This window comes from Erythrolamprus reginae, chromosome 8, assembly GCF_031021105.1.
Source record: "Erythrolamprus reginae isolate rEryReg1 chromosome 8, rEryReg1.hap1, whole genome shotgun sequence".
Classification (NCBI taxonomy): domain Eukaryota; kingdom Metazoa; phylum Chordata; class Lepidosauria; order Squamata; family Dipsadidae; genus Erythrolamprus; species Erythrolamprus reginae.
The window spans coordinates 46,793,126-46,816,443 of NC_091957.1; the positions used below are offsets into that span (position 1 = coordinate 46,793,126).

Consider the following 23,318-nt stretch of genomic DNA (forward strand, 5'->3'; position numbering starts at 1 on the left):
CTGCTCCCGGAATGGGGAGGGGATGCCATTCAAGTAGCGGAAATGTAGCTACATGTGCAGCCTTGTGCATTCGTGCAATCGGTGAGATTCCGGCAAAAATTGCTGTATTTTTGCTTCCATGCAGATGTTGTTGATTACAAGTCATCAAAATGACTGGAAATGTAATTTGAGGCAACTGGGAAACAGCAGATTGAGACAGGTGGAAAGCAATGATGAAGTATTCAAAGGTGGCTACAGTTGCTCTGTCAAAGGGAAAGGTGATTTTGACTAAACATCCAGAGGTATTTCTGGAGCATACAGACCATTAGAACGATGACTCAAGTTGTTTTAAAGGGTAAAAAATCAGAAGAAAGGTTTTTTTTATTACAACTGGATGGTTACTTCTTAGAGCAGAAGTCTTCAAACTTGGCAATTTTTAAGACTTGTGGACTTCATAGCTGTCAGGAGAATTCTGGGAGTTGAAGTCTACAAGTCTTAAAGTTGCCAAGTTTGAAGACCTCTGTCTTACAGTTTATGGAAGACTAAGCCTTCAGTTCAGAGTTATTTTCAGCATTGATATTCTGTTTTTGCCTATCTTTTAACTCAGAGGTCTTCAAACGTGGCAATTTTAAGACTTCTGGACTTCATCCCCCAGAATTCTACATCCAGCATAGCTATCTGGAGAATTCTGGGAGATGAAGTCCACAAGTTTTTTTATTTTTTTATTTATTCATTTGTCCAATACATGAGAATAGACATGAAGTAATACATATAAAGATAATATGTAAAAATAGAGGAGAAGATATATGAAAGGAAGAAAATATATATGATATATGAGATAAAGGAAAGACAATTGGACAGGGGACGAAAGGCACACTAGTGCACTTATGTACACCCCTTACTGGCCTCTTAGGAACCTGGAGAGGTCAATCATGGAGAGTCTAAGGGAGAAATGTTGGGGGTTAGGGGTTGACACAATTGAGTCCGGTAATGAGTTCCACGCTTCGACAATTCGATTGTTAAAGTCATATTGTTTACAGTCAAGTTTGGAGCGGTTAATATTAAGTTTGAATCTGTTGCGTGCTCTTGTGTTGTTGCGGTTGAAGCTGAAGTAGTCATTGACCGGTAGGACGTTGCAGCATATGATCTTGTGGGCAATACTTAAATCGTGTTTTAGGCGCCGTAGTTCTAAGCTTTCTAGACCCAAGTCTTAAAAGTTGCCAAATTTGAAGACCTCTGTCTCACAGTATATGGAAGACTGGACCAGGAAGCCTTCAGTTCAGAGCCAATTTCAACATTATTATTCTGTCTTACATTGAACATGATGGGAAGAGGAACTACTAGCTCCAATGTAGCACTTCTCTCATGCTTAGCCTTTGGTCTTCATTCCCCAAGGGAGCGATCAACTCTACTATCTCTTAAAATTTTAAGCAGTCATCTTCTAACGTAAGTGGCAACAAGTCTCCTTTCCATTTCCCGAGAAGTGATTGCACAAATGTCCCTCAGTCTTACCTTCAGCCATCAAGAGGCTTTCTTGTTACCTCTTTACTCCATCTTTACTTTCATTGCAATAACCTCACTCCACTTTCTCATTCATATGCTGGAGCGGTGGCAGGCTTTCTTCTGGTTCAAAGGCCAACGTGTGAATTTTTAGACCTGAAGTGCAGATAATGCTCAGATAATCTCCTAAATTTTCCTAGAGTAGTACATGCAGGCTAGAAATAATCTTTTTTTAACATTTAAAATACATCATTCCAAACAGAATCCTTTCTACATTTCATAATCCTCATGTGACTACTCTGTAAACCTCTTAAAAAAAACGATGAATTAATCATCCACCGAAAGCATAAACAACTGGAATATAATTTGAATGGTGATTAGTAGGGATGTGCAAAGACCCTATTAGAATAGAATAAAATAGAATTATTTATTGGCCAAGTGTAATTGGACACACAAGGAATTTGTCTTGATGCGTATGCTCTCAACGTACATAAAAGAAAATATAGATTTGTCAAGAATCATGTGGTACCACACTTAATTATTGCCATAGGGGTCAAATAAGTAATGAAGACACAATCAATATTAATAAAATTTTTATTTATTATTTATTTATTTATTTTGTCCAATACACAATGAGGGTTTTAGTGGGTATATATCTATATACACATAGTAAAATACATGATGAAGGTTATAGAGGAGATACTCATAGTAAACTATATCTAAGAAAGAATAGAAGAGAAGGTATAGGAATAGAACATATCAATGAAAGAATAGAAGAAGAGATATAGGAATAGAAGAAAGGTATAGGAGATATAGGAGAGCAATAGGACAGGGGACGGAAGGCACTCTAGTGCACTTGTACTCGCCCCTTACTGACCTCTTAGGAATCTGGATAGGTCAACTGTAGATAATCTAAGGGTAAAGTGTTGGGGGTTTGGGGATGACACTATGGAGTCCAGTAATGAGTTCCACGCTTCGACAACTCGGTTACTGAAGTCATATTTTTTACAGTCAAGTTTGGAGCGGTTAATATTAAGTTTAAATCTGTTGTGTGCTCTTGTGTTGTTGTGGTTGAAGCTGAAGTAGTCGCCGACAGGCAGGACGTTGCAGCATATGATCTTGTGGGCAATACTTAGATCTTGTTTAAGGGATACAAGCAACAAGTTACAGTCATACAGTCTTAAATGGGAGGAAAAAGGTGATAGGAATGATGAGAAAAAACTAGTAGAAATAGAAGTGCAGACTTAGTAAATAGTTTGACAGTGTTGAGGGAATTATTTGTTTAGTAGAGTGATGGCATTCGAGAAAAAACTGTTCTTGTGTCTAGTTGTCTTGGTGTGCAGTGCTGTGTAGCGACGTTTTGAGGGTAGGAGTTGAAACAATTTGTGTCCAGGATGCGAGGGGTCAGTCAATATTTCCACAGCCCTCTTTTTGACTTGTGCAGTATGCAGGTCCTCGATGGGAATTTGACAATACAAATGCGATTTTATTTGACTTACAAAATTTAAAAAGTTGGGCTTCCTGTCATGTCCATACCTTGCCATAGTTTAAATTAGGAATAAATGGACTGCTCCGAAGACTCAGGGCAGCTCACAACATATCAAAGTACATAACAGTATACATCTCAAAAATCCAATTAATATGACTAAAAGAACTTAAAAACTCCAATATAATTTAAAAAAAAACATTGGGTCCTAGAAGGCATAAGAAATCCCACGCTGCTTTCTTAATTGATAAATTAGAATATATCCCTTATTTAAATGTGATTTAAGCAATGAAAGAAAAAAACACATTACGTTTTTGAATAAAATACATATGATTAACATGATTAACTTTTCTTTTTTTAAAAAAATCTTCCCATATTTAGATCACAATATTAGCTTGAACCAAATGGTGGGATTCTGTAGGCATTCAGGTCATGGTGGTCCCAAAGGTGTTTTCTTCAGGAGGCAACTGGACTTCCTTGTTTTTTCTTTTGAAGAAGTTTTGCTTTTCACCCAAAAAGCTTCTTCGGCTCTGACTGGATGTTGGAGAATGGAATCCTATCAGAGCCGAAGTAGATCCTTGGAACAAACTTCCAGCAGATGTGGTTACTAAATCCACAGTAACCGAATTTAAACATGCCTGGGATAAACATAGATCCATCCTAAGATAAAATACAGGAAATAGTATAAGGGCAGACTAGATGGACCATGAGGTTTTTTTCTGCCGTCAATTTTCTATGTTTCTATGTTTCTAAACTTAATTGCAGAAAATACGATTCAACAGCAGAGTAGTGAATGCCTGGAATGCACTAACTGACTTTATTGTTACTTCCTGAAATCCCCATAATTTTAATCTTAGACTGTCTACTGTTGACTTCACCTCACTTCTAAGAGGCCTGTAAGGGCATGCATACCAGTGTGCCCACCATCTCTTTCCCTGTCCTATTGTTTCCATTCACACACACACACCCGTACCCATTTTCTATATTCATATTTATGTTTATACTATACCTGTTATCTTGTGCATGTTTGACAAACCAAATAAATAAAAATAAAACAAAATCAAAAATTAAAAGGTCACCTCTGCACCATTTTCATCCTCCTCTATGAGACCCATGTGAGTTTATATTTAAGCAAGGACGATTGAAGGAAAATATTAAGATTTGCAGAAACCTTATCTAATTCCACCTTTAGTAGCAGAGACTTACTCTGCAAAAGAGCATGTGGGTTTGGGAGAAAAGGGAGGGGATCCAATTGAAAGAAGCACTTAGAGAAGCTGTAGAAAATTATATACTTAATTCTTTCTTTTAACACTCAAAACCACATGAGATGATAAGATGATAGCTACTTCCTCACTGTTTAAAGGAGCTTATTCTCCTAAGACCTGGGGTTTTAGGTGTAATTGGGTTTTTCCCAATGATGTACTGCGAAAATTTTTACTGCCACACTGGGCACGGCTTATTTTGTGGGTGTGGCTTGATGGTCATGTGGCCAGGTGGGAGTGGCTTGACAATCATGTGACTGGGGGTGGCTTAAAGGTCATGTGACTGGGTAGATAGGTTTTCAAATAGGACTCTTTTTCAATTGATTAAGTCACATTATTTGAATAGCCACAAGAAGGACAAATGATAGACAGCATTATTTGTTGAAGAGCCCAGTATCATTTTAAGGTTTTGTACTGAACCCACAAGGTTCAGTATGATAACAGATAAGGTAAGTAGCTTAATTTTCTTGAATTGCTATAAAAGTTCAGTTCTAGACATTGATTAAAATGATTAATATGGGTCAAAACATACTATTTAATTATTTCCTGTTTTAAAAGTAATTAAGAATCATAATAAGGTACCAGAGAAGGAAGGATAATAAGAAAAACCTATTAAGTATTCAATAAATAGTGCATAAACCAAAGCCTCCTCATTTTTTTTATTTAAAAAATTGGGCATGTTTACCTTTTGCTGCAGTTTTAAAAACAACAATAAAAATTTCAAAAACAGTCTCGGCCATCTCTTGTAACCATTTATATTTTGGGGCTTTGGGACACATCCACTATAAACGAAACCCCCATGGGGCCATGCATTAGCGCACCGGCGTCGCTACTGTCCCCATTTATTCATTTCCATTTCCTGTACAGTGTTCCCTCGCTTTTTGCGGGGGATGCGTTCCGAGACCGCCTGCGAAAGTCGAATTTCCGCGAAGTGGATATGCGGAAGTAAATACACTATTTTTGGCTATGAACAGTATCACAAGTCTTCCCATTACACTTTAAACCCCTAAATTGCCATTTTCCATTCCCTTAGCAACCATTTAGATTATTACCCACCATGTTTATTTATTAAAGTTTATTAAAAAAAATATTTATTAAAAGCAGATGAAAGTTTGGCGATGATATATGACGTCATCGGGTGGAAAAAACCGTGGTATAGGGAAAAAACCCGCGAAGTATTTTTTAATTAATATTTTTGAAAAAATATGGTATAGACTTTTCGTGAAGTTCGAACCCGCGAAAATCAAGGGAACACTGTATTCATAACCATGTTAATACTTACATCTCTTAAGCTTGACAAACAAACAAATAAATAAAAATTCACAGACAGAATTCATTGTGCTGGTCGAAGGGCAAAACGGACCCACCTCTACTGTTTTATTGCCCAGTTCTTGTCATTGTGAATTAAGCCAGCATTTATGAAATCAAAGCAGATCACCAGCCAATGTGCAAGACATTAACATTTCTGCCGTCTCACTTCTTTGCGTTAACAAAGTCTAGACTTTGCTGCAAGCTAAGGGAGAAGTGTTTGAATTAGGATGTGATGCATAACAGCTCCAACAACCAGCCTGGAAGCTCGGCTGACGCGGATCGTTTCAAGGCACAATTGGGTGTTGTGTGTGCTTATTTATTTACCAAGCTTTAAAATGCATTTGTAGCTATTTCTTTTTTGCTTTATTAAGCAAACAAGATATCAAAAGAATGTTTTTTTCTGTTTCTCTGTGGCTACCAGTGGCAAATATCTGCCTTGAGATATTTTCGGGATTTTCTCAGATCTGTTGCTTTGAAATAGACATCTGCATGTTATTTTTTTTTTTGCATTAATTCTTACTTGCTTTTTGGGAATATTTCTGCTGAGCAGAGGAAATGCCAGGCCTGTCTTGATGCCTTCCTCTCACAGATATACCTTGTGCTTTTAAAATCCATCAGAATGACACATTGCCCTTATGGAAGGAAGCTGTTACGACACATTGCATTAAATAGATATCTGCAGCCTATATAAAACAATGTTGCAAGTGATGATTTGGTGTTCTATAAATAAATTTAGCACTTTCTGAACAGATCGTATTGATTTTTTGCTGCCCTTGTTGACTTTAAGTGAAAAAGAAGTTTATAAAACTGGCAGGGACACCTTTCCCATCTAAACAAATTCCAGAAGATGCACTTTAGGTGCAACCCATATCAACAGAGAATATGGGTCAGTTCAAACTTTAATATTACTTGTCTACGTTTCATTAGTATCTAACCACGTTGCAACACAGTAATGTAATCAGTGATGGACTGCCAAACTTTTTACTGCCACACTGTGGGCATGGCTTATTTTGGGGGTGTGGTTTGATGGTCATGTGACTGGGTAGGAGTGGCTTGCTGGCCATGTGGCTAGGTAGGAGTGGCTTGACAATCATGTGACCGGGGTGACTTAAAGGTCATGTGACTGGGTCGGGGTGGCTTACCGACCAAGATAGGTGCTGGCCTCTTTTTCAGCTGAATAAGTCACATTATTTGAATAACCACAAAAAGGACAAAATGATAGACAGCATTATTTGTTGAGGATCACAGTAACATTTTGTACTGAACACACAAGGTTCAGTATGATAACAGACTAGGCAAGTAGATCAATTTTCTTTAATTGCTATAAAAGTTCAGCTCTAGATAATGATTAAAATGATTAAAAGCGGTTATGGGTAAAAACATATTATTTAATTATTTCCTATTTTAAAAGTAATTATGGATCATACTAAGGTACTAGAGAAAAACTATTAAGTATTCAATAAATAGTGCATAAACTTACTACCCCCCCCCACTGCGTCTCTCTCTCCCCCCTCCCCATGGTGGCAGCCTCCCATTACTGGATGTAATTTACAAGTAAATTTGCTGCTGTGATCACTATAATGTAGTCCTTACAGTCTGTTCATATTGGTTGGTTACTTTTGGTTGCTGAATACAAAAGGTCTTTCATTTTTAGATCTCATGTGCCATGCAACATGAGGTTCTATGTGATTTTATTTATTTATTTAATTTATTTATTACATTTGTATGCCGCCCCACTCCGTATATAATTTTAGAAGAGCTCTGCGTGTATGTGTGTGTGTGTACATACACCTACAGTTTATATAGTAGATAATGTATATTTTTGTGTGCCTGTGTGTAATATGGCATATATATATAGATAGAATTATATAGATGTTCAGTAATAGTAAATAGATAGGGAAATTGTATCTCTTTGAGGCGAGGAGAGGCCAGGCACCCTAACCCATGCAACATCCTGCCTGTCAACAACTACTTCAGCTTCAACCGCAATAACACAAGAGCACGCAACAGGTTCAAACTTAATATCAACCGCTCCAAACTTGACTGTAAAAAATATGACTGTAGCAATCGAGTTGTTGAAGCATGGAACTCATTACCAGACTCCGTGGTGTCAACCCCCAACCCCCAACATTTTTTATTTATTTATTTTATTTATTAATCAGATTTGTATGCCGCCCCTCTCCGCAGACTCCCTTAGACTTTCCACGGTTGACCTCTCCAGATTCCTTAGAGGTCAGTAAGGGGCGAGCATAAGTGCACTAGTGTGCCTTCCGTCCCCTGTCCAATTGTCTCTCCTATATTTTATATATCTTTTCTCCCATCCATATATCCTTCCTCTACTCTTCATTGATGTATTCTATTCTCATATCTCTTCTTCTATCCCTTCCCTGATATTTACTACTACACGTTTTTATTCTCCTTAACTTTCAATTTGTATTGGACAAAATAAATAAATAAAATAAAAACCTTTAAGCCAGTCACATGACCTTTAAGCCACCCTGGTCACATGATCCTCAAGCCAATCCCACCTGGTCACATGGCTGGCAAGCCACACCCACAAAATAAGCAATGCCCACAATGTGGTAGTAAATTTTTTTCCAGCCCTTCCCTGGTAGTTATAGAAACATAGAAACATAGAAGTCTGACGGCAGAAAAAGACCTCATGGTCCATCTAGTCTGCCCTTATACTATTTTCTGTATTTTATCTTAGGATGGATATATGTTTATCCCAGGCATGTTTAAATTCAGTTACTGTGGATTTACCAACACGTCTGCTGGAAGTTTGTTCCAAGGATCTACTACTCTTTCAGTAAAATAATATTTTCTCATGTTGCTTCTGATCTTTCCCCCAACTAACTTCAGATTGTGTCCCCTTGTCCTTGTGTTCACTTTCCTATTAAAAACACTTCCCTCCTGGACCTTATTTAACCCTTTAATATATTTAAATGTTTCGATCACGTCCCCCCTTTTCCTTCTGTCCTCCAGACTATACAGATTGAGTTCATTAAGTCTTTCCTGATACGTTTTATGCTTAAGACCTTCCACCATTCTTGTAGCCCGTCTTTGGACCCGTTCAGTTATGTACTTACCTGGCAGGGGAGATATTGTACCTTGATTGCAAAGACACATTTACAGATGCAATCGTTTCAGATGGAAAAGCTTGACCTAGCTCTTTAAAAAGAAATGTTTAGGGGAAAAACGTTCCCTAAATAGATGCAGGATCTGCAAGAGGGCTGTGTGGATATTTAAATTTTGCACTCCTACCGTATCCAGGTCTGGAACTCTCTTTCTGAATATTAAACCTTTCAAGCTGCTAGGATAAGTGTTGGTGGCGGTTTCCTCAGCAACCACACATTTCTTTGGCCATTTGTGGATTGCAGGTGAGTTACCTGCCATTACGGAACAACAGGGCATCGTGATTTAACACCGATGGCACATATTTGGGGCTTGATAGTGGAGAAATAAAAAAAGGAACAAACACTCCAGCAGTGAAGACTTATATAAAGAAAAGGTGCAAAAAAAAAAAAAAAAAAAGGCCAAGGTCAGAAATATTTGCTTCTCCTTGATTTAGATTAGATTAGATTAGATTAGATTTATTGGATTTATATGCCGCCCCTCTCCGCAAACTCGGGGCAGCTCACAACAATAATAAAAAACAGTACATAATAAAAATCCAATGCCCGCCAATCTAATTACAATTTAAAATTAGTAATTTCCTAAAACAATCCCAATATATATAAAAAACAGGCACACAGTCAATCAATCAACAACACAATATGGGCAAGGGTGAGGTGTTTTAGTTCCCCCATGCCTGACGGCAGAGGTGGGTCTTAAGGAGTTTACGAAAGGCAAGGAGGGTGGGGGCAATCCTAATCTCAGGGGGGAGCTGGTTCCAGAGGGTCGGGGCCCCCACAGAGAAGGCTCTTCCCCTGGCTCCCGCCAGACGACATTGTTTAGTCGACGGGACCCGAAGAAGGCCGACTCTGTGGGACCTAACCGGTCGCTGGGATTCGTGCAGCAGGAGGCGGTCCCAAAGATATTCTGGTCCGGTGCCATGAAGGGCTTTATAGGTCATAACCAACACTTTGAATTGTGACCGGAAACTGATCGGCAACCAATGCAGACTGCGGAGTGTTGGAGTAATATGGGCATACTGAGAGAAGCCCATGATTGCTCTCGCAGCTGCATTCTGCACGATCTGAAGTTTCCGAACACTTTTCAAAGGTAGCCCCATGTAGAGAGCGTTACAGTAGTCGAGCCTCGAGGTGATGAGGGCATGAGTGACTGTGAGCAATGACTCCCGGTCCAAATAGGGCCGCAACTGGTGCACCAGGCAAAACATGGGATGATTTTTTAAAATGGCAAGATCTACCCCCCCCCCAATACACACACACACACTTCACTATACAGTGATTCCTCGTCTTATAAACGCCTCGTCATACAAACTTTTCGAGATACAAACCCGGGGTTTAAGATTTTTTTTGCCTCATCTTACAAACTATTTTCACCTTACAATCCCACCACCGCTGCTGGGATGCCCCACCTCCGGACTTCCGTTGCCAGCAAAGCACCCGTTTTTGTGCTGCTGGGATTCTCCTGAGGCTCCCCTCCATGGGAAACACCACCTCTGGACTTCTGTGTTTTTGCGATGCTGCAGGGGAATCCTAGCAGCGCAAAAACGGGTGCTTCACTGGCAATGGAAGTCCGGAGCTGGGGTTTCCCAGCAAGGGGAGCCTCAGTGAAATCGCATTATCGCAAAAACACAGAGGTCCGGAGGTAGGGTTTCAAGGACTTCGGTGTTTTTGCAATGCTGCGATTTCACTGAGGCTCCCTTTGCTGGGAAACCCCACCTCTGGAGATGGGGTTTCCTATGGAGGGGAGCCTCAGGAGAATCCCAGCAGCGCAAAAACGGGCGTTTCGGCTGGCAAAAGGGGTGAATTTTGGGCTTGCACGCATTAATTGCTTTTCCATTGATTCCTATGGGAAACATTGTTTCGTCTTACGAACTTTTCACCTTAAGAACCTCGTCCCGGAACCAATTAAGTTTCTAATACAAGGTATCACTGTATCTGAATAACTCTGTTCTCTTAAGAGAACCAAAACCCTCTTTTATGCTTTTATAATTCGATAGCAGAAGCCACATTCCCCTCCTCGCCTCTCCTCTTTTTCTTCTCTTCTTTTTTTTTAAAAAATAAAAAATTGGTGCCAAAGTGAAAGAAGTGCTCTTTAATTATTAGCCTGGAGGGATATTTTTTTTTCCAACAGAGATGAAGGCATTCTGGAAATAATTGCTGGTTACGATCTTATGTAGCCATCTCAGCATTAGGAGGAGATTGCTGAAATTAAGAGGTGAGAACCAAGAATTATTTGCTTGTTGGCCTGCTAGTGTGGCCGATTAAATGGTGGCTTCATTCCCTTTCTCTTTGTCCTCCTCCTCCTCCTCATCCCTTTTTCTCTCTCTCCTTTGTCCTCCTTCCCCTTATTTCCTTTGTCCATTTTCTTTAGAAGACAAGTGGGCGGTTGCAGATGAGAAGGGAGGATGCTCCCTGGGGTTTTCCAATAGGATGGGAGAGACAGGAAAAGGGTTCGGCAGAAATAAAAAGCAGATGTACATATTTCTGCTTTGGGAAAGGCTGTGCATTTAAACTTGGGAGTGGAGAACTGAAAAATGAGGTGTGGCACCACCTCCGGTTTTACAGCCGCTGAACTTTCTCAATGTCTCTGGTTATTTGCTGATGTGATTTTTCAGGGGTGTGTGTGTGTTGTTGTCTTAAAACACACCTGCCGAACTTAACAAACTCATCTTTGTTCTTCAAACTCACTATTTTCCCTTGGAACTTACAAAAATATCTGGGCTTTCAGGACCGATCACTCTGGGTTATATGCAGTGATGGGCTACCAAATTTTTTACTACCACACTGTGGATGCGGCTTATGCCTTTTGTTTCAACATCTTTCAGTGCCAATTGGGTGTTCTGGGGTGGAGCTCCATTTTTGCTAACCCACTGCGTTCCCCCCTGTCCGGGCAGTAGCCCACCCCTGATTATCTACTATATAAAGTGTATGTACACACACGCACGCACACCTCTTCTAAAATTATACACATTCAACCTCATTTAGTGTGATAGGAAAAACATACCCAGATCCCAGAAGGGGAAAAAAAGGGAAAAAAAAAACACCAAAATTTTGCTACCAATACTGTGTGCCTGACCAAAATTTTGCTACTAGTAGTGTTGGATGAACCCAATGAACTTTGCCATGAAGTTCAGGTGAGTTAGCCAAACCCAAACCCAAACCCAAACCTGAACCGTTGGGGCATCCTTTTCTGTAAAAATAAACAAGGAGGTGGTGAATTTATTTTTACAGAAAAGGATGCCACAGCGGCGCTGCAAGCAAAAGTAGGTGGGAAATCCCACGATGGGATTCTGGGGGCGGGGCTTTGACATCACTGAGACTACTTCCTGGCCAGCCAAAACGGGGGGGAAGGAGTCTCCGTAACGTCAAAGCCCCGCCCCCGAATTCCATCGTGGGATTCCCCACCTCCTTTTGCTTGCGGCACTGCAAGCAAAGGGAGGTGGGGAATCCCACAATGAGATTCCCCATTCTCCTCTCGGGCAGCGGCATTTTGCGGTGTTTGAGCAAATGCCGAACCTGAACTTTACCCGAACTTTAAAAAAAGTTCAGATTCGGGTTTGGCATGCCGAACACTGCAAAGTTCAGCATGAACCTGAATGTTGCAAGTTCAGTTCGCCCAACACTAGCTAGTAGCATAGTTCCCTCTAAGCTGAGCAGTGAGCAATCGCTCACTTAAAAATCATCATCAACTCAGAGTTTTCCAAACCTGCCCAGAAGCCAAGAGGGAAAGAGTGAGAGGGAAGGAGAGAGAGAGGAAGAGAGGAAGAGAGAGAAACAGATAGAAAAAAGAGAGGAAGGAAAAGAGAAAGAAAAAGAATGGGAGTAAGGAAGAGAGAAAGAAAATCAAAATCTAGTTTGAAACTAGCTCAACTATTTAAGTGGCATTTTGATATTGATAGAGTTGCCCTATTATGAGCTCAATGTTATAGACACACAGTATTTATTTATTTATTTATTTATTCATTCATTCATTCATTCATTCATTTATTTATTTATTTATTATTTCTGTGCCGCTCAGTCCCAAAGGGACTGCCGCTCAGACACTATACTTTTCCGCCCACCCCAAAAAAAAATTAGAGGGAACACTGGCTACTAGTACTGTGTACCTGACCGTACCCATAGGAGCCCACCACTGGTTATATGCAGTGAAGGCTTGCTACAGGAACATTAAGGTGCCCCGTTCTCAGTGAAGGGCTACCAAATGTTTACTACCACACCATGGGCGGGGATTATGCAGGACACCCTGCATTTTCTTTCAATATCTTTCAGTGCAAATTGGGTGCTCTGGGGTGGAGCTCCATTTTTGCTACCCCAAGGCGTTCCCCTACGTCAGGGCAGTAGCCCACCCCTGCCTGTTCTAGTAGTGATTTTGGGATGTGTGCGCAGCTGCACCCCCCCCCCGACGCACACTCCTGCATGAGATATCACTTTTGCAGATGCACAGATTTTCGCTGGTTTTTTGCTTCCACACATGCGGAATCTCACTCGCACTAGCGTCTTCATGCAAGATTGCTGTGCATGCGCAGAAGCGAAATGTCACACCGACAGGTGTGTGTATGCCCATGACAGCATCTGAGGGTGCATCGGTAGCCCCGAAGATGTCTGGCCTTCCCTGGTTATATGCCCTTCTGTCATAGTTTTTACAAGGCTGAAGTTACGACCAATCTGATGTAGTAAATAAAGTGTTGGGTTGGCCCTAGGGCAAGCTTTTTGGCACCGAGTGCCCAAAACATAATGCATGAGTGCGCCAGAGCGCCGGAAACCAGAAGACCAGCTGGCAATGGCGCACATGTCCACAGAGAAGACTCTGTGTGCCACCTCTGGTTCATAGGTTCACCATCATGACCCTAGGAAGACTTGAAGTCCATCCTCAGCCATAGAAGATGACATCAGCCATTGTCTCTTAGCCTTGCCTAGATCATGCGGGGAGAGTTGTGTGGGGAAAAGGGGAAGAATTGTAGAGTTGGAAGGGACCTCGAAGATCAAATAGTCCAATCTCCTCCAATGCCCAAGAAAACCAATTAAACAGTCCTTGAGATTTAGTTACCTAGTCTTTTTTTAAAGTCCCCTTCCCTAAGGATATGAAGAATTTATAGTCTCCATAGGCAGATTGTTTGTTTGTTTGTTTATTTATTTATTTATTTATTTATTTATTTATTTAAGTTTATTTATTTATTTATTTATTTATTTCTTATTTATTTATTTATTTAGTCCAATACACAATGAGGGTTTTAGTGGGTATATATCTATATACACATAGTAAAATACATGATGAAGGTTATAGAGGAGATACTCATAGTAAAATATATCTAAGAAATAATAGAAAAGAAGATAAAGTAATAGAACATATCAATGAAAGAATAGAAGAAGAGATATAGGAATAGAAGAAAGGTATAGGAGATATATGTGGTACATATACTACCACAATTTACTACACCTAGAAAAATATTTGCTACACCTTCTTTATATTTAAACAAAATCAAAGAGAGCCATATTCTGAGATCTTGAAGGAAAGGTAGAATATAAATCTGTGCATATCCATGTGCAAACATGGATTTTTAAGCAATCATACCCTTGAGAGTTCCTCTTAGATAGGAGTTAAGGGATAGAATTCACATAAATGCATCTCAGATAGGTGTAAGCAGGTACTGTCTTCTTCTTTGTCCCTTTTCGATTGAATTGGGGTGTTCTGTCTTGATTTGTTTTTCTTCTGCAAGAGCAAACTCAGTATTTTGTATTTTGACCATGTTCTGAGTTATCAGAATTGGAAGAGGAAAATGAATGAGACACTTGAACAAATTCAGCTTTGCCTGTTGTCAAAATGGTCTGTGCTGAAATGAGAATGTGTGAAACATCATCATCATTATTATTATTATTATTATTATTATTATTATTATTATTATTATTATTTTATCATCATCATCATCATTATTATATAAAGCCTTTATTCTGTGGGTTTTGTCCTACTTATTCCAAGGTTAGCTGATTTTTCTTTTATCGGGATTGCATACGCTTTATTTTACTGAATATCTACACCACTTCATCAGCTGACAATGGTGAGATGTTGGGGAACATTAAAGTATTTGACAGAAGAGAATATATTTAGGATCGGGAGGGCCCTGATTGAATAGGTTGATTAAATAGGCTGAGATTGGAACGTAGGTTAAGGGAAAAATTGTTCTCTTAAAAGAAAACACTTCAGCTGCACAATATTTACTGTACGTTGCATGAAAACCATGTCTGGGGTCTTTTCAATACTCCATTGGACCTGGTAGATCTGTTCTTTTCAGGGTTTTCTTTTTTGTCTTAAAACACATCTAAAATGAAGGCAAGAAGGAAAGGAAGGAAGGTGGGAAGAGAAAGAAGGGAGGAAGGAGGAAGGAAGGAAGGAGGAAAGAAGGGAAGGAAGGGAAGGAAGGAAGGGAAGGAAGGGAAGGAAGGAAGGAGGAAGGAAGGGAAGGAAGGGAAGGAAGGGAAGGAAGGAAGGAGGAAGGAAGGGAAGGAAGGGAAGGAAGGAAGGAAGGGAAGGAAGGAAGGGAGGGAAGGAAGGGAGGAAGGAAGGGAAGGAAGGGAAGGAAGGAAGGGAAGGGAAGGAAGGGAAGGAAGGGAAGGAAGGAAGGGAGGGAGGGAGGGAGGGAAGGAAGGAAGGAAGGAAAGGAAGGAAGGAAGATTAAGATTTATTAGTTTTGTATGTTGCCCCTCTCCGAAGACTCGGGGCGGCTCACAACAACAAGTCTGCGAGAGTCTGCGGAGAGGGGCGGCATACAAATCTAAATAATAAATAAATAAATAAACAACAACAATACAATACATAGAATACAAATCCAATAGAGTTAAAAAAGGAGATTTAAAACCCATAGATATTAAAAGCAATCATTACTGCACAATCATACCATTCTCATATATTACAGTCAGGAAAAAGGTGGTGGGGGGGAAGGAAGGAAGGAAGGTGGGAAGGAAGGAAAGGATGGAGGGAGGGAAGGAAGGAAAGGAAGGAAGGGAGGGAGGGAGGAAAGGATGGAGGGAGGAAGGAAGGAAGGAAGGAAAGGATGGAGGGAGGGAGGGAAGGAAGGGAGGAAGGAAGGAAGGTGGGAAGGAAGGAAGGAAAGGATGGATGGAGGGAGGGAGGGAGGAAAGAAGGAAGGAAGGAAGGGAAAAAAGGAAGGAAGCCTTAGGGTGTGTTTAGGGTATGTTTAGGCCACTGAACTTGAATGCCCCCTTGGTGCAGGAATCCACATGAAAACATCCTAGACAGATGGATTTCCAGCTTCTACTTGAACATATTCAGTGAAGAGAAGTTACTATACCCCTAGGCTATTGGTTTCGCTGTTGAACAGCTCTTATCATTAGGATTCTTTTCTTAATGTTCAACCAGAATCTTTTTTTCCTTCTAACTTAAGATCATTAGTCTATGTCCTGCCTTCTGGCTCCACAGAGAAAAGACATATTTTGTGTGACAATTACTTCTGGTATTTCAATAGTATAGCTGTCTTTTCTGAAGGCTAAATTGGCACAGCTTCTTCTAGAAATCCTAGTAAAATTGAGATTCTAGTTCTCGGATGACCTTTCGTGCCCTTTTATTTCCATTCCTAAACTTCTAGCGATGCGGTCTAAGACTCTTTTAGCCTTTTTGTAGACACGCACCTCTGCTGACAATGGAACCTGTATACTGGATGAGGACCTGTATACTGCACGAGTCAGAAAGAGGGCGGTGAAAATATTAACTGACCCCTCACATCCTGGACATAAACTGATTCAACTCCTACCCTCAAAACGTCGCTACAGAGCACTGCACACCAAGACAACTAGACACAAGAACAGGTTTTTTCCGAACGCCATCACTCTACTAAACAAATAATTCCCTCAACACTGTCAGACTTTCTACTAAATCTGCACTTCTATTCTGCTAGTTTTTCTCATCATTCCTATCACCCATTTCCTCCCATGTTGACTGTATGACTGTAACTTGTTGCTTGTATCCTAAGATTTTTATTAATATTTATTGTTTCTTCATTGTTTATTTGACCCCTATGACAAACATTAAGTGTTGTACATGATTCTTGACAAATGTATCTTTTTCTTTTATGTACACTGAGAGCATCTGCACCAAAGACAAATTCCTCGTGTGTCCAATCACACTTGGCCAATAAATAATTCTTTTTTAAAAAATAATATTTTTATTGATTATTAACATTTAAAAATAAGACATAACAAATACAAAACAAAAACTAAAGGCAGGAATAGAACAAACATATATTTGCCAACCTACTTGTTGGCATTGCAACTACAGCTTTCAAACTATTATTTTCTATATTAATTTATAATATTCCTTGGCCATGTTAATTTCACTGTCCAGTATTTATAATAGAAGAATTCTATTCTAAAACCCCCCAATAGATTCTTAATCATCCTGTGCCTCATTCACATGGTGATTTTGCAATGAGAAAAAAAGGCATTCCTTAAATTATTATGTAACTTGACCTTCCGTGTCACATGCTTAATACACATCACATATCTGATTTTGGCTAGCAGTGATCAAGGATATTAGTCTTCAATGAAGGACACAGAACATTTTTTAATAAATGCATTTGTCAGAAGTTGTGGTTTTTGAACAAATGGCCTCCTTAATGTATTTTTCATCATAAGCAATTTGCATGAAAACATCTCATTACATTCTCATGCCACCGCAGACTGATGTCAACTATTGGGGACAGAGAAAATATGACTGCTTATGTTAATTATATAATAAATGTTTTCCCAAGGGTTGTTTGCCTTATTGGAAGAGAAATAAAATGGTTTAGTATTCTATCGAAGAACGTGGAAGACTTATAGAAGCTTTATCATAGCGGAGCTATAAAGTCACATTGGTGCTGTTATGTTACCATATTTTTCAGAGTATAAGATGCACCTTTTCCCTCCCTAAAAGAGGTGGATAATTTGGGTGCGTCTTATACTCTGAATGTAGCTCCCGCCCTGTTGTGTTCGGACCTGGGCCAACTGTTGCCCCCACAGATGTGAGAGATGCGTCACAGAGTGATTGTGAAAGCCTGGCTGACAGCCAGGAAAATGTGGCAGACAGCCCAGAGGATGAGGCAGATGGTTCAGAGGAGTTGGCAGACAGCCCACAGGAACTGGCAGACAGCCCAGGGGATTTAGCAGGCAGCCTGTCGGATAGCCTCTCTTCTTCGGATTCGGATGCTGAACAAATAATCAATATGCGTAGCCATAGAGCAATGCAACGTAGGGCTCAATTAAGGGATTATCAATGGTGATTATGGTGTCACCTGTATTTGGGTGTGGTTCACATAATGAGGGCTACAGTTACAAAAGGGAACAGAGGCAGAGGCAAACTATGGATGTTTATCTGTGTGGTTGGTGTGGCTTTGTGGTTCCTGCTTTGAAGCCTCTGCTCTGTGCATTTGGATTTCAACTCAGCATTGTCAGGCAAGTGGGAGTTGAAAACTCTGGGACTAGCTGCTGCTCTCGTGCCTCGAGAATTCAGAGAACTCCTGGAACGTTTCTGCTATGTGAATTTTATGCTTGTTTGCTTTTTCATGAACTTTGTATCTAGCTGATTTTTCGCCTCGAACTGTGTTTTACTCCTGAAAATAAGGACAGTTTTCTTTAGCCTTTTATTTTCTGTTTAATTCAAGTTTGCTGATTAGCAATGCACCTGTGTGTCTGACCTTCTTTAATTAATTATCACCTGAGCCCGGTCAGGCAGAACACGCCCCAGCACTAATTAGCTGCTAATGATCTTCCCAGCTCTTACAGGCTTGCAAGCTCTTTTATTGTTACTCTCTGCAAAGAATGTTTTCCAAGCCCTAAGTCTTTGCAGGGTTCTTTCCCCATTGGTCTAACTTGCTCCAAATGTTTCTTTCCAGCCTAACCAGGTGCTAATGATGTTCACAGCTCTTACCTGCTTGCAAGCTCAAGCTCTTTCATTGTTACTCTCTGCTAAGAATGTTTTCCAAACCCTATGTTTGTAGTGTTTTCCCCCCTTTGTTTTACTTGCTTCAAATGTTTCTTTCCAGCCCTAACCAGGTGCTAATGATGTTTCCAACTCTTACTGGCTTGCAAGCTCTTTCATTGTTACTCATTGTTTTTTTTGAACCAGGGGATAAAATAATATGGCAGTAAAAATTCTGGTAGCCCATCACTGATCATAACCAACACGTTGAACTGGACCCAGTGGTGGAGTTGGGATGCCTTTCCTCAATTAATCTCCTCCCCTCAACATCCTTAAAGAAAACTATAATGTATGGCTAAGCCTCATCATTTATTTATTATTTATTTATTAATTATTTAGATTTGTATGCCGCCCCTCTCCGCAGACTCGGGGCGGCTCACAACAGAATAAAAACAATTTATAACAAATCCAAATATATTTTAAGATATTTAAGAAACCCCAGTTTGATTTTAAAAACCCCATTTACTAAACAAACATACATACAAACATACCATGCATAAATTGTATAAGCCCGGGGGAGATGTCTCAGTTCCCCTATGCCGGACGACAAAGGTGGGTTTTAAGGAGCTTACGAAAGGCAAGGAGAGTAGGGGCAGTTCTAATCTCTGGGGGGAGTTGGTTCCAGAGAGTCGGGGCCGCCACAGAGAAGGCTCTTCCCCTGGGGTCCGCCAACCGGGTCCAGGAGGGAAGTGTTTTTAATAGGAAAGTGAACACAAGAACAAGGGGACACAATCTGAAGTTAGTTGGGGGAAAGATCAAAAGCAACATGAGAAATATTATTTTACTGAAAGAGTAGTAGATCCTTGGAACAAACTTCCAGCAGACGTGGTAGATAAATCCACAGTAACTGAATTTAAACATGCCTGGGATAAACATATATCCATCCTAAGATAAAATACAGAAAATAGTATAAGGGCAGACTAGATGGACCATGAGGTCTTTTTCTGCCGTCAGACTTCTATGTTTCTAACTGACATTGTTTAGTTGACGGGACCCAGAGAAGGCCCACTCTGTGGGATCATACAGCATTCAAGGAATATGTTAAACATGGTTTGGGCTCTGCTATCAAGACCGTTGCAGGATGCTTTTCCCAGAGCTACCATTGATGAGCATTCAAAACTATGCTGATCACAAGGCAGCGGTGGAGATGTGTGCTTCTGATTGCTGATTGTCACGATGCCCAGTCTGAAATTTAGTACTGAATGAAATTGCTCGCTGAGATTGTCATCCGTGTCCATCTTACCAAAGTCTGATGCTCTTGTAAACTGATTTGGCCATGCAGGCTGTGAGAAATCATGGAGAGATAATAGCCCTGTGTTCCAGACTCCAAAATGCTCCTTTATGGGAGAAATGAGAGGAGAATGAGAAAAATGATCTGATCCAATAACTGAACATTATTTTTCAGATTTGGACCCATCTCCTTGCTTTCTCTAGGGTTGGGTTCGTGCAACACTTCACTGGGCTAAAATTGAGTTGAGTGGTTTGTGGTTCAACATTATTAAACCATGACTGTGTGGCTTTTCATTAAAAAGATCTCAAAGCAATGTACAATGTAAACAGTCAATTGAAAGTACTAAAATATACATTAGCACTCATTTATAAAACTTCAAAGCAAGCAATAAAATAAACATTAAAACATTAACACAGTATAGCAAAAACAGCAATTAATAAATTACAGCATTGCTTGACTTATGGTTTATGGTTTAGCTTTAGCTGGGCCAGAGCTAACCACAACATTATTATATATTAGATTTGTATGCCTCCCCTCTCCGAAGACTCGGAGTGGCTAACAACAACAAAGCACAGTACAAATCCAATGATTAAAATGGTTAAAACCCTTAATATAAAAACAGTCCTACATCCCAAACAAACCATACATAAAACGGAATGGCCAGGGGGAATCAATTTCCCCATGCCTGGCGGCAGAAGTGGTTTTTTAGGAGTTTGCAAAAGGCAAGGAGGGTGGGGACAGTCCTTATCTCCGGGGGGAGTTGATTCAAGAGGGTCGGGGCCACCACAGAGAAGGCTCTTCCCCTGGATCCCACCAGACGACATTGTTTTGTCGATGGGACCCAGAGAAGGCCAACTCTGTTGGACCTAACTGGTCGCTGGGATTCGTGTGGCAGAAGGCAGTCCTGGAGTTATTCTGGTTCAGTGCCATGAAGGGCTTTATAGGTCATAACCAACACATATGCCGGGCAATATGTTTTTTGTGCCACTTTGGGCATACGTGCCATAGACTTGCCATCATGGTTCTAATACATTGGTCCCCTGGATGGCGCATATAGCACAAAGTTGTTTAGTCAGGATATTTTTGCTCTTCTACATAGACCTCTTGGCCTTTCAACAACTCCCAAATTAATTTGATTTTTTTTTAAAAAAAGCTTTCCTAAGTCACCAGCGTTTTGCATGATGTCCAACCTGTATAGGGTCAGGGGTGTTAATTGCCCAGATCCATGCTGCTTTCCAAAAGCAGCCACAACTCTCTTAAGTGTTTATGTTAATATCCTACCTAGGTAACTCCGTTTCGCAAGCTTCCTTCTCATCATGATTTGACTCCAATGCTCCAAAAGAAATGCTTTCAAAACAACATTACTGATGCTGCTTGTTTCCTACGCTTTTTTTCCCCTGCTGGGACAGCTTTTTAATAAAGGCATATATTTTTCTCTGCCATAAAATTTGCAAAGGTTCCTTTTCAAGATCTCCACTGAAGTTATCATCAACTTACCCATTCCTGTGTACTTTCCCCCCGATGTGGCTGAAATGATTCCCAGTCAGCTTTTTGAATAAAAGATGTGGTCTTTGGAGCCCGGCTTCTTCCTCTTCACAAAAACCAGCCTTCACCCATGTTTGACATTTAGCAGAAGCTAGTGAACTCGGTTTAATAATGCCTCTTTGCTGTTAGTGAAGTCCTTTTCATGGATGAAATAAATGGCTGGGCTCCCACGGAAATCCATGGCAATTTTCTTTATCCTCTGTACCTTAAAAGCAGAGATGCTACCGGATGTCACACCTGTCACCTCATTGCTGCAAGATCTCCACAGTCCCTTGGCCTTTTTTCAGATGTTGTGCTGCTCTCTTTCACTGATGGCTTTATGTGTCTTCTGTTGAACATCTCCCACAACTGCAGAAGCCTAACAAGCTGCAGACAAAAAGAAAAAAAAAGGCATTTAGTTCTTGGGGAACTTCGCTTGTACCTCTATGTCAACCAGTAGAAGATGACAAGAGAATCCCAGACCTTTATCTGCCTATCCAAGGGAGGATTCCTCCCTCCGTATTCACAGGGATGTGGCACAAGTTTAAGATGAAAGGGAGACATCGTGTTCCTTGGCTGTCTGCGGAAGCTGCTGCTACAAGATATTGCAAGCCATTTGTTTAATGGTATTTGATAGTGCTGGGATGAGAACAGGCCTTAGAAGTTCTTCTAGGTATCTGTCAGTCTCAAAGAACCAAGAACAACTCATGTAGTTACTTCAGAGCAATTCTTTATTATGGCTCGCCTCTTAACAGACTCTTGTCAGATTGAAGCAACTTTCTGCATAACTATAGATATATACTCCATGAATTGCTAGAGAGGGCCCAACCTTGCTCTCTTCCTGCTCACCAGACATTTCAAACTCTGCTGTATCTTTGCCCCCTCCCTCCTGCGACTCGAGACTACAAGCCCATCAAAATTTCGCACAAGAGCAGAAACAATATCAGTCATAATCAGTGAAGAGTGGCAAATATTTTACTACCATACTGTGGGCGTGGCCTATTTTGTGGGTGTGGCTTGTCGGCCATGTGACCAGGTAGGAGTGGCTTAAAGGTCATGTGATTGGCTTAAAGGTGGCTAACTTGACGTCACTCACGTTAAGGATTTGGGTTTCGGTTAGGGTGCCTGGCCTCTCCTCGCCTCAAAGAGATACAACATCCATATCTATTTACTATTACTGAACATCCAAAATACACTATTTAATTCTATGTATATATGTCATATGTGTACATACATATTACACATATACACACACAAATATACATTATCTACTATATAAACTGTATGTGTACACACACACGCGCAGCTGTTCTAAAATTATACACATTCAATCTCATTTGCTGCGATAGGAAAATGTACCCAGATCCCAGAAGGGGAAAAAAGAAAAAAAAATATCAAAATTTCCGGTTCTGCGTACCTGAACAACATTTTTCTACCGGTTCTGTGTACCAGACTGTACCCGTAGGAGCCCATCACTGGTCACCATAGTATGTATGTATGTATGTATGTATGTGTGTATGTATGTATGTATGTATGTATGTATGTATTCATTCATTCATTCATTCATTCATTCATTCATTCATTCATTTATTTATTGGATTTGTATGCCGCCCCTCTCCGTAGACTCGGGGCGGCTAACAACAGTGATAAAAAACAGCATGTAACAATCCAATCCAATACTAAAATAATTAAAAAAAACCTTATTATAAAACCAAACATACATAACAACATACCATGTGTAAATTGTAAAGGCCTAGGGGGAAAGAATATCTCAGTTCCCCCATGCCTGACGGCAGAGGTGGGTTTTAAGTAACTTACAAAAGGCAAGGAGGGTGGGGGCAATTCTAATGTCTGGGGGCAGTTGGTTCCAAAGGGCCGGGGCCACCACAGAGAAGGCTCTTTCCCTGGGTCCCGCCAAACG

General features: G+C 40.4%; 1 protein-coding gene across 1 annotated transcript in view; it reads left to right on the plus strand.

Annotated features, from left to right (window-relative positions):
- TRMT12 (tRNA methyltransferase 12 homolog) overlaps positions 1 to 18,646 on the plus strand; it is a 533,403-nt gene extending 514,757 nt beyond the window's left edge. Inside the window, exon 8 of the transcript XR_011559765.1 lies at positions 18,566 to 18,646. The gene's annotated coding sequence lies outside the window, so the exon portion shown is untranslated. The remainder of the gene's footprint in view (positions 1 to 18,565) is intronic.
- The last annotated feature ends 4,672 nt before the right edge of the window (positions 18,647 to 23,318 follow it).